Genomic DNA, 10799 nt, shown 5'->3' with positions numbered 1-10799 from the left:
ATGTTCACACATTTGCCTTTTATTCTAGCAAATCAGGTTAAAATTTGCTACCACTTCTTTGATAATTATTATTAATTGATTAAATAATGATCAGTTTAGCATATTAGCTAAGAAATAAATGTATGTTATGTTTTTCTTAATAACACTTAAATTAGATAGATAGATAGATAGATAGATAGATAGATAGATAGATAGATAGATAGATAGATAGATAGATAGATAGATAGATAGATAGATAAGCTGTGCACCGTGGTCAAATTCTCTGACACAAACACTACATAGCTTTTTCTACCTTATGTTCAGCAGCGATCCAATGTGAATGGCAGCTTGATGCCATATCTAGTGGCAAAGCTGGTGTTGTGAGGTTCCAACTTAAATGTTTGTAATCAAGCCGTGTTAAACATATTTGTAATTGCTGTCCACTTCGACAATCGAGACCAAAAGAATAAACTAAACCAGCCAACGAAGACATTAATTTCACTAACGTATCACTGGTTTAGAGGACAATGTAGCTTTGTTTTATTTTTTATAGTATAGTCAAGTACACTTGACTATACTATTGTTTACTTTATTGTCTATGTACTTTATTTAAAGTATACTTTAAGTATACTTTAGTAAACTTAAACTAAATTAAAAAAAATTTAGTTCGAAGAAGTATTACTTTAGTAATACTTTAAGTAGACTAAAAGTACATTGTTCGCGTATACTTTCTAACTTATACTTAAGTATTCTTAATAGAATTTACTTCAACTATGCTGCTTTTTGCTGCTGAAAAGCATGTGAATAAATATAGATAAATTGCATTTTAATTAATAATGATTATCTGTTGCTGTTCTTCATGAAAAGCAACCCTTCTTAGTAAAACTTGATGCATTCCTATCCCCACTGAATCCATAGCCCGGAGCATGTGGATCAGGCAGGGACATGCCAGCTTAAAGACTTCACACATTCCTCTGAACAGCTCTAGAGCTCCATCCTTCTCTCTAATAACACCATGTCCTTATTTCCGTGTTGGCTCAGAAACACGCGCTGACGATGGTTTGACAGCTGGTAAGTGTCACAACAAACATTACTGACTCGGTTGGTTTTTTATCAGAAGTTAAAGACGGGGACGATGGGCGTGGAACTGATTTTACTCAAAGACTCAGAGGAGAGTGACTGATACTAGAGTGAAATCCAAAGCCTGGTTTTTAGAAAAAAAAAAAAAAAAAAAAAAAAGACTAGGGAAGTAAAGGTGAGCGGATCAATGCCGGAAGTTTCCTCCAGTCTTGAAGCTGCAGGTAAGCAGGCTGCACACATGCCTCCGAAAAATGTATTGTATATATATATTTTTTTTCTTACAAAAAGAATAAATATCGGGGTAAATAAACACCATGTTAGGTAGGAAAAGTGTATTGTCCGCACGCGCTCTAAACAAAGTTGCTTACAAATGCCTAATCCGAGTTAGTTTAGTGTTTCTTTAAGCTTTTGCGGTGCAATTACAGGCTTAAGTTATATTTGCGGGGTGAAACCGTTAAACAGTGAAAAGACAGTTAATTAGATCCACACGTGCAACGCACAATAAAATCACACCCATTAAAAAAAAAAATTAATGCACTTCCAAGACTATAAATTGTATTAATATTCATTTTACCAGAGTTTCAAGCAATATGGAATACGGATAGAACGATATAGAGGGTTTTAATGTTGCGCCGCTTATTGTGAGGCATACTTGGGTATTATTGCTCCTGAACAAGGAAGGAGGCACCAGGTGGACTTTGTTCAAAGGGATGAACAGAAAGTATTGAGGAGTTTTGTGTTGGTGTGCATGCAGAGGCGTGCATGTTGTGACTCACACTGTGATTGAAACGTGAAACATTACCTGCAACTTGGGAGGGAGGGGGGGGTAGCTGCTGCCAGGTGGGCGGGCCATAAAGTACACTTTTTTGCTTATTTTTACACTTTAACGCATCAGATCAGCAAACATGGTGTAAAATCCTATTAGTTAATGCAAAAACAAAGAAAACAACAACAGAGGTGTCAGGTAACAATGTTAATGTAGCCTACTTAAGTGCACTTTTTAGGTATCTATACTTTACTCCATTACTTATTTTACTTCCTACTTCAGACTTCTACTCATTACATTTTCACACAAGTATCTGTACTTTGTATTCCTTACATTTTTAAAACAAATTTTACTTGTTACTTTTGGCTTCGATTTAATGTTTATAAATATTTATTTCACCTCATGTGCGCCATCCAAGGCAGATCATTGGCGCCATCCACATCTAGTGAAAACTAGTGTAATTGGATGAGTCATGTAACGCAAACAATCATTGGTTAGTTAAAGGAAATCATCAGAAGCAAGCAGGTGTTCTTAAAACTGCAAATGCGAATTGTCTATGCCAGGGGTCTTCAACGTTTTCCAGACTAAGGACCCCCAAACTGATGACAAGCTGGAGCAGGGACCCCCTAATTATATATATTGTATGAAATTGTGTTCTATCAACCTGGTCCTATAGTCACTCTATTAAAGATGGAGTAATGTAAGGAAAGTAATTTCTCCCTTGGATTATTAAAGTATTTCTGATTCTGATTCCTGGTTGATGGGACAGGTGTTGTGAATGAAACGGTGCCCAGCTTGAAAGAGCTCCTGTGTGTCGCTGAATGTGTGCATTGATGACTTAAAGACATCTTCTGCCTCCATTTATCTGTTTACTACAGTGTGTTGAATTCATGTTAATGTGGATTTAAAGACATTTCAATTCAGGAGGGAATATAAAAAAAAATAAATGAATCACCCAAAAGTTTCGCGACCCCCATGCAGTAACTCCGCGGACCCCCTAGGGGTCACGGACCCCCTGTTGAAGACCTCTGGTCTATGCCATGCTACAATGTTGGATAAAAAAAAAAGATGTTGAAATGTCTGAAAGGTCGGACACATGCGAGAGAGTATCGGGGGATGGAGACAAGATCTCCCTCATCCTTGTAGCCTGACGTAGTCCTACTCAATTCTAGTCAGAATATGAGTCTGATACTGCTCCATAGAGCTGTGATTATGGGGCGTGTTTTGAACGAACCAGGAAAAAAATGCCTCTGCACTCAATTGGATAGACCTACAACCAATAAGAGCAACGGAGTGCGTGACGTATGATAAGCAACGCATAGTTGTTGTCAACAAAAATCAAAGCGTGCAGTTGCACGCCTAGAATAAGAAGATGAGCCTTGATCGAGTTTCTCTGTTCCTCTTTTAAAATTAATTTGCTGTCGATATCTTCTAGAACAGACCTAATAGCAGAATCTACTCACCTCAACTCTCCAGGCAGCCATTGTTGTTGTCACCCAAGCGCGCTTTGGTCACGTGGTTGATTACGTTACTGTTGATCATCTGTCCATCATCGTAAAAAGCCCGCCCTGACAATTTGATTGGATCGCCAGAGAGTGGGCGATCATACTCGGGCTACTATGGAGCAATGCCAGACCGAACTTCCCGACCTCAAACCTTGTGGGCGGGACCAAGTTCGGAATGGCACTCAGGCTACATCCTTGGCCCTATCTCAAAGAATTTTTTCGAGATAGTCGAAAAAGTTAGCTTACAATTCATAATGGGATCTGGCTGTTTTCTTAAAGGTTACTTTATACTTTTATACTTTAAGTAGTTTTTGGAGCACATACTTTTTACTTTAACTTGAGTAAAGAGGTGAAGTTGATACTTCAACTTTCACCAGTGTTTTTAAACTGCAGTATCTATACTTCTACTTAAGTAACAAATGTGTGTATTTTTGACACCACCGAAAAAACAACTAACATAAAACTTCAAATGAATTTGTTCCTGTGAGGGAAAAAGCCTCTCTCTCCTTCCTTGGTAAATCACAAATGATCTGAGATGAACCAATTCATTTCAAAAACATTCTTCACTTTCACTATAAACACCCAGGCCCCAATGTATGGCTGTTGGATTAGTAGTATTTACAAACGGTTAAATATAACCCGTCTGATCTCATGAAATAGGCCAAAAGAGTTAAAACAGCAACCGGAAATTTAGTAGATAAGACAGAACAAAGTGATATACTTAGAAACTTTGGTTTCTAAACATTTATAAAATGTCTGTAGCTGATGTTGCTCTGTCTGACCACCTATTTTTTGAAAGCATGATTTCAAATTCAAATGGTAGACAACTTTCATTTGATTATGTTGGTCCAGTTAAAGTAAAGGTTGGTAAATAAAGGTGTCAGAGAAGAAATGCTTCAGTAGTCAGACGTGATAAAAGGGGATTGTTGAAAAGTCGGACACAGATGGCAAAAGTCTGGACTTTAGCTTCACTATAACGTCTATGAAGAGGCTTCAGAGACTGCAACCGAAAAATGGAAGATAATCTTTCTTCAAATGTCTAATGCCTCAGCAGGGCTTGAATAATGCTACATTCAGACCACATGTGTGTGCTGCTTTACTTTTGATGCTTGTACAAGTTTAGTTCTAACGTGCAGCTAAAGCATCCTTTCATCACTCTTGGTGCGCGGTCAAAAAGTGGGTTTGACGCGCATTGGGCGAAGCTACACTATCTTTTCTTTGCCTGTAACAATAGCAGCTATATTTGCCGTGATCAGTGGGTAAAAAGTAGTTTTAATGTGTTTTTAATTTAAGAGGTCCACCTTAAAACTTAATCTGTGCAGTCAGTTCATCAAGATTACGATTCTGCCTTTAAATTTGGTTTTTCATGTACGTAATCCAAAATGCAGGCACCAGAATAATAAAATCAAACATATAACCTGCAGGTTTTGACTTTTAAGTTAATTTAGTCGTTAAACTGTTTCAGAGGAGCGATCATAGCAATCTGCATCAGCAGTGCTGTTTCTGTTTCCCTGCCAGCTCCAATATAAGCTTCTCTGATTGGTTGGTGTGGCGCGTCGAGCAGGAAAAGTTCAATTCTTCCAACTGCTGCTTCTGAAGCGCGTCACGCACATCAGATGCCCAGAAGCTTGTGAGGCGCCAATTCAACTGCTCAGACATACTGCTCCTGCTGTTCAAAATGCGCGTCAGGACCTTTTGCTGCGCCATGAAGCATGTCAACCATTGACTTTTAATGTAAACTAACTGCTTCTGCTGCTTCTGTAGTGTGTGGTCTGAACGTAGCATAAAGTAATCGATGCGTAAAATCTTCAGTAAAATTGACTACAGCAACAGTGTCTTTACAGGCCTGTTGATCAGCCAGCTGCAGTTGATCTAGAAAGCTGCAGCCTGCATCCTCACCAAACAAAGGATACGGAGCACATCTTTTCAATGCTAAAATCACACTGGCTCCCCAACTATACAATACTTCTGTTAGGCCAAAGATCACTGAATGGCTAAGCTCCTAAATACATAATAGACTTGCTGTCAGTGTATCAACCCAGACCTCTCAGATATTCTGGCTCTAATCTACTTTGCATACCTAGCAGAAACAAAAATGGAGAAGTGTTTAGTTCTTATGCTCCACAAAGGTGAAATAAACTCACAGAAAGCTAAAATAGCACTAAAATACATGGTCACTTTAAATCAAGATTAAAAAGGGATGATTTAAAAAAAAAATCATTTTATCTTTTAACTATAATCCTCTTATTCTAATATAGCAGCTTTATTCTTGAAGTATTTATGTTGCCTCTGTAGTGAAAAAATAGTCTTTCCACTGAAATGTGCTGTATAACTGCTTTCATGACAGGCCTGCTTGCAAATAATTGGTATTATTGTTAATGATTTTCTCAGGAGTCTGCTGACATTTGATGGTATAAAAACTTTTCAAATATTTTTCAGTGTTTTGATGAATGGTATATCCAGACTTCAAATGGTACCAGAGAAATCTGCCTGGCTGCTAAAACTTTTTCTAGAATAGAATATCTCAAGTTTGAGCTCGCTGTACAGCCCACAGTGGCATATTGGACAAAATTAATGTAGCAGGTAGCTGGTTATTTTGGACTCATTTTAACTGTTAATTGGCTGTTTTGGCTTGATGTCGATTGTTGAATCATTAGGTGTTGTAAAGTTAAATCTACGTACCTATTTCAGCTCCTCATTCATTTCCAGTCCTCAAACTCTGCTTGTTTTTTTATCTTGCTTTTGCAAGTTTTGAGCTCAATGTGAGAATTACACTTGAGTTCTATTTGTTCTTTAAACGTATACCTTAAATTCAAAGGCCCAGACCCGAGATGTTTGGTGCAATAAATTCAGTATTACAGTCCTAATGTTGGCAATCTATCAATATTGGGAAAAAACAACAACAACAACAAACAACTGCACATAAAAAGCATTCTTGAGAGAGTCTCAAGACCAAACTGCTGACCAAACACAACACATTATGTATTTGTTGGCCTACTCAAACTCTGGCCTTAAATTCAACTGAGATACTGTGGTGTGAACATAAACAGGTTGTTGGTAGTCTAAAACATTTCATTTAAACACAAATCATGCTCAAATTTCAATTTTCCAAAGTAATGAAACGCACAGCAAGTGGCTTATAGGGCGATTACCCTTAGGAACTGCCTGGTTTAAGTAGATTTATTTTTCTATAGAACTTAAATCATCATTTATTTAGTGATCATTTATTTCAAACACTTAATAAAAAGCTAATATAAGTAAATTAATAAAGTCATAACAAAACAAAACAAAAAAGAAGAAAAAGATTTGAATATCCCTTTTGTATTTACTGGAGTTATCTTTGTCTGGTTTTAAATGAATTGGTATTCTAAAATATAAGAGTCTAGCAAAAAAGTAAAGAAGGAAAATAAACTGTAAAGGGGCAAATACTTTTTTTGAAGGACATTAGCATGTTTTCTGGAAGTAGCCTCACATTTCTTTAATAAGCTGTTGGGTAGGTGTAAATTGCTCCTTTTCTTTCTGCTAAATATGTCTTCATAGCCACGAGTCGTGTGCAAACCTCGCTTAAGGAGTTCTCCTTTTTTCTCTCTCTCTGTGCACTTGATCTGTGGGTGTGATTGCAAGGCTGTGTAGCCGCATATCAAAAATATGCCTGATCTTATTATTGTTTGTGGTTTATTATGGCTTGCTGTGTGTAGGTGGATGTGTAAGTACTGTGAGAAGGCAATACTTACACATCTGTGTCCCTCGCTGTTAACACAGTCACAGTACTAAGCTGGATCTAACTTTCTGCAGAGTTAAGTCCCTCTAATTATCTCCTGTATGCACTCTACCTCCTTTGAACCTACATCCATGTTGATATATAACTGATTTAGGAAAATAAATGTATGTATGTACTTGCTATTAAGAAAAAAACAACTGAAAGCCAGTTTCAGCTCACTGTTTGAGACGTCCTTATACAGCCTAAATTGCTCTTGAAAGCAGAAGTAGCACTTCAGGGTCCCCAGCAAGCAGCAGCTCTGTAACCTAAAAGAGAAGTAGACACATAGTGAAGCTGATGTTTTTGCATCTTCTTTTAGGTTTCAAGTTTTTGTGAGTAATAGCTTGATGGTGAGAGAGAAAGAAAACTTCTGCTGCATTGTAAAGGTGGAGTTTTTTATGTTTTCAGGGCTTAGGATTGAAACTAAAAGGGAAAAAAACTTGCTTTTTTTTATTGTGATGAAGTTTAAGTTTTGATACTTGCTGCTGTTTCATCAGAGCTGTTGCCGTTTCCTGCTACCTCCTTCAGAAGTGTTGTAAATTTAGGTCTGGTTTGCCAACTGTATAGTGCTGTGACTTGGCTTTATTTGTCAGGGTTGCATAATACTGAAAATAACATGAAAATATGAAAGCATCATACAGAAGAAAATAAAAATAAGAACAAACAACAACAAGCTGGCAGCTTACTGCCTGATGGAGCCATTTTGGCCTGAATGCAGAGTAAAAGTGCTGAATAATAAGAGTCAATAAGAGTCACACAAGACCTTTTGATTAAAGATAACTAATTTTTGTTGAATATTTACTATAGGAAAAGTATTTTCAGCTTAGAACCAACATTTCATTTGTATTTTTAGGCTTTAGAATAAAGTAAAACCTACATCTTTTGTTTAAAGAGGAAACATTGATTTTGTAGATGTTTATCTGAAAAATATGTGCAACTAAACCACATAGATCTTAATTTTTTTTTTTTTTTTGACGTCAATCTGTTGTTGAAATCAATTCCATTTTAAAAACTAAAACTGGCAGTTATTATTTCAGTGTACTCAAAACCGATACTTTGTTTTTAATCATTTTTAGCGATGATTAAGAGCTGTTGGGGTCTAAAGAGCCCCTTGCAGCTCTGGTGCCACAGGTAGCAGATCCCTGGTTTATGACACACTCATTTGTGGTCGATTCAGTGATGTTTCAATGTGTTTCTTGTTATGTCTACGTCAAGTCACAACTTAGTGTGAAGCCAACCTTGACACATAGATTATTTTTTACTGTGTTAAAAAAAAAGAGATGTTGCAATGGAATTGTTTGCCCAAACAAGCCTTAGTGGAAATGCAACGACAAAGACGTTTATTGTTTTCTATGTAAAGGTTTGACTGGTCATACATGGTGGTCGTGAGAGAATAGTTCTGCATTACTGGCAAAAAACAACCAAAATAAATTCTGGTTACTCTATTTAACATAGCCTCTAACCTTTAAAATGAGATCAGCCCTACCAGTCTTACTCAGCTTGGCTATCAGAGTTAAAAGGCCAAAGTGTAGGCCTCTGCCTACACTACCCAGAGTAAAGAGTGATTTTGTACTGGACTTTAGTGATGTAGCATCACTTTCCGATCTATTTTGCACCAGAAAATATTTTCACTGATCAATCATTAAGGCATGGTAGAAAAATGCAAAAAAAAAAAACAATTATATAACACCTTTTATTTTATTTTTTTTTTAAGTATTTTCTAAATATATTAAAGATAAATTCACAGTGTGTGCAACTCTATTAGCAGTGTTTTCTAACTTCATGCAAACATTATACTGACTCTGAAACAACGCGGTCCCATCTACTGTAGAGATAACGGGAGACAATGACACTGAAATGTGCTGATTATGTCAGGTCTGCTTTCTAATTTTGTTTAGCAAAAAAAAAACCTGCTTCACACGGATTGGATGTTGGAAATGGCACCAGGGTTTTCAGTGCTGTTGTGGAAATCTCAGTTTTTCCATCATGACTTTAATCCAGAACACTGGCAGACTTGTTGTTTCCAACATACTTCAAATAATGCCAGCAGTTGATCTTCCATAGACATTCTCCTGGTTTGTTGCCTAATGGTTTGCTTTTCTTTGGTATTTTGCGGTTGGGGATTAGCACTTCAACTCATTTAAAAGCAAAGAAAGGTGATTGAGCACTAGCCAAGAGAACCAAGGCTCCGGTTCTCTTCCAAAATCCCAGCTAATGTTTGAAACATGTCGAATACACTTTTGTATAAGACAGTTGTCATTTATAATTACAGAATTAGTTCATTAAGGGTTAGGGTTTAATATGTCATAGAAGTGTTTGATCCAGTCCTTTATTCAAATGGGGAGCAATCTCCGTGAAATGCAAAAAGGAAGAAAGCATTTTAAGGTTAAACAGAATTTATTCTAATTAAGTATAACAGAAATCATACAAAGAAACAATTCTTATGCTCAAGCTTGGTCCTCCTCCATCAATCGAAGGAAATAGACCCCCTAACTTGGTTTTCACACCCTTATATACTAAATTCTCACCTGGTTAGGTTACAAGTGTCTTCTTAAAGTCCTAGATTGCATTTCCTTATTTTGTCCCCAAGATCAAAGCATGTCCATATAGAGAAACAGAAATACACAGACCAGCATGCATCTAACACAGCTGCAGCATGCAAATACACTGCTCACAGTATATCTAATAGTAAGCAACTTTTTTGACACATTCCTCGTCAATGTGACCTATAGCCACTTTTTTTCTAAGAGAAATCTCTGTAGGTCTCATATTTCAAACATTCTGGCCATCAATCTTGCAATGCCCACAAATGTAATCAACTATAAATGTAATAAAAAGAAAATAAAATTACTTTATTAATCTATGAGAATCATTAGAAAACCTGTCTGCGAAAAACTTTGAGTAGAAAGTTTCCGCAGATATAAACGGTGCTTTGGCTGCCCAGCAATTAGTAGGCAACAGCAATCAACAAACACACAAAGCCACTTATTAGATTTGTGGGAAGTTATATACTTTAAAACAAACATAATAAATCTCTGCAAACATAATAATTATTACAGTTGTAATAACTGTACGTCCTCTAACTGTGCAGCTTATTACATTCATATTTGGCACTGCTATTGCATATGTGGGAAATGTTGTATGTTTGTGGGATTATTGCATTAAATCTTATATTTATTTATTAGGTTTGTGGTTTATTGTGTTTCAGGATGTTAAAAATCTCCCTGGGGAGAACTCTTATTTCTGTGTACAAAAGAAGTCTTCTGTGCTCCGCATCCATTTCCTCATAAAGCTATTTGAACATATGAGTTAAGGCCATGTGCTTCGATGTGGTTAATAACTAACTATTTCATCCAATAAACTTTTAAGTTCCAGTGGTAATTTTCTACTACTTAGCATGTTCCTGTGAATGATGATGTGTAGACTCACATTCAGGTGCAACTTAATTTGCTGCTCATGGAAGCTACATCTACCTGGCCAACCAAAAGTGAAGTCAATCTGATTGAGGTCTGGGGAAAATTCTTTGAGCTGGTAGTCTAGTAGCCTAGACCAGTGTTTCCCAAACTTTTTTGACCTGTGTACCCCTTTGGGCAACTAGTCAACTTATTGTTCCTAAATCTACATCAAAACCTGGCCTATATAAAAAGGACAGGACAAAGTACATATTTGGTGTGCACAATAATCAAATAAACAATATTATAAATGACAA

General features: G+C 36.7%; 1 protein-coding gene across 2 annotated transcripts in view; it reads left to right on the top strand.

The window, feature by feature from the left end:
* Nucleotides 1-964: 964 nt before the first annotated feature.
* LOC119789788 (arf-GAP with Rho-GAP domain, ANK repeat and PH domain-containing protein 2-like) overlaps nt 965-10799 on the top strand; it is a 32794-nt gene continuing 22959 nt past the window's right edge. The window contains exon 1 of one of the 2 annotated variants that reach the window (XM_038294880.1): nt 965-1050. The gene's annotated coding sequence lies outside the window, so the exon portion shown is untranslated. Of the gene's footprint in view, nt 1051-1091; nt 1281-10799 lie in introns of those variants that run through there. The other variant, XM_038294879.1, reaches the window with a different exon arrangement.

The sequence above is a fragment of the Cyprinodon tularosa genome, unplaced genomic scaffold (genome assembly GCF_016077235.1).
Source record: "Cyprinodon tularosa strain WSP-4 unplaced genomic scaffold, ASM1607723v1 ctg347, whole genome shotgun sequence".
NCBI lineage: Eukaryota > Metazoa > Chordata > Actinopteri > Cyprinodontiformes > Cyprinodontidae > Cyprinodon > Cyprinodon tularosa.
This window is presented reverse-complemented; position numbering and strand designations above follow the sequence as displayed.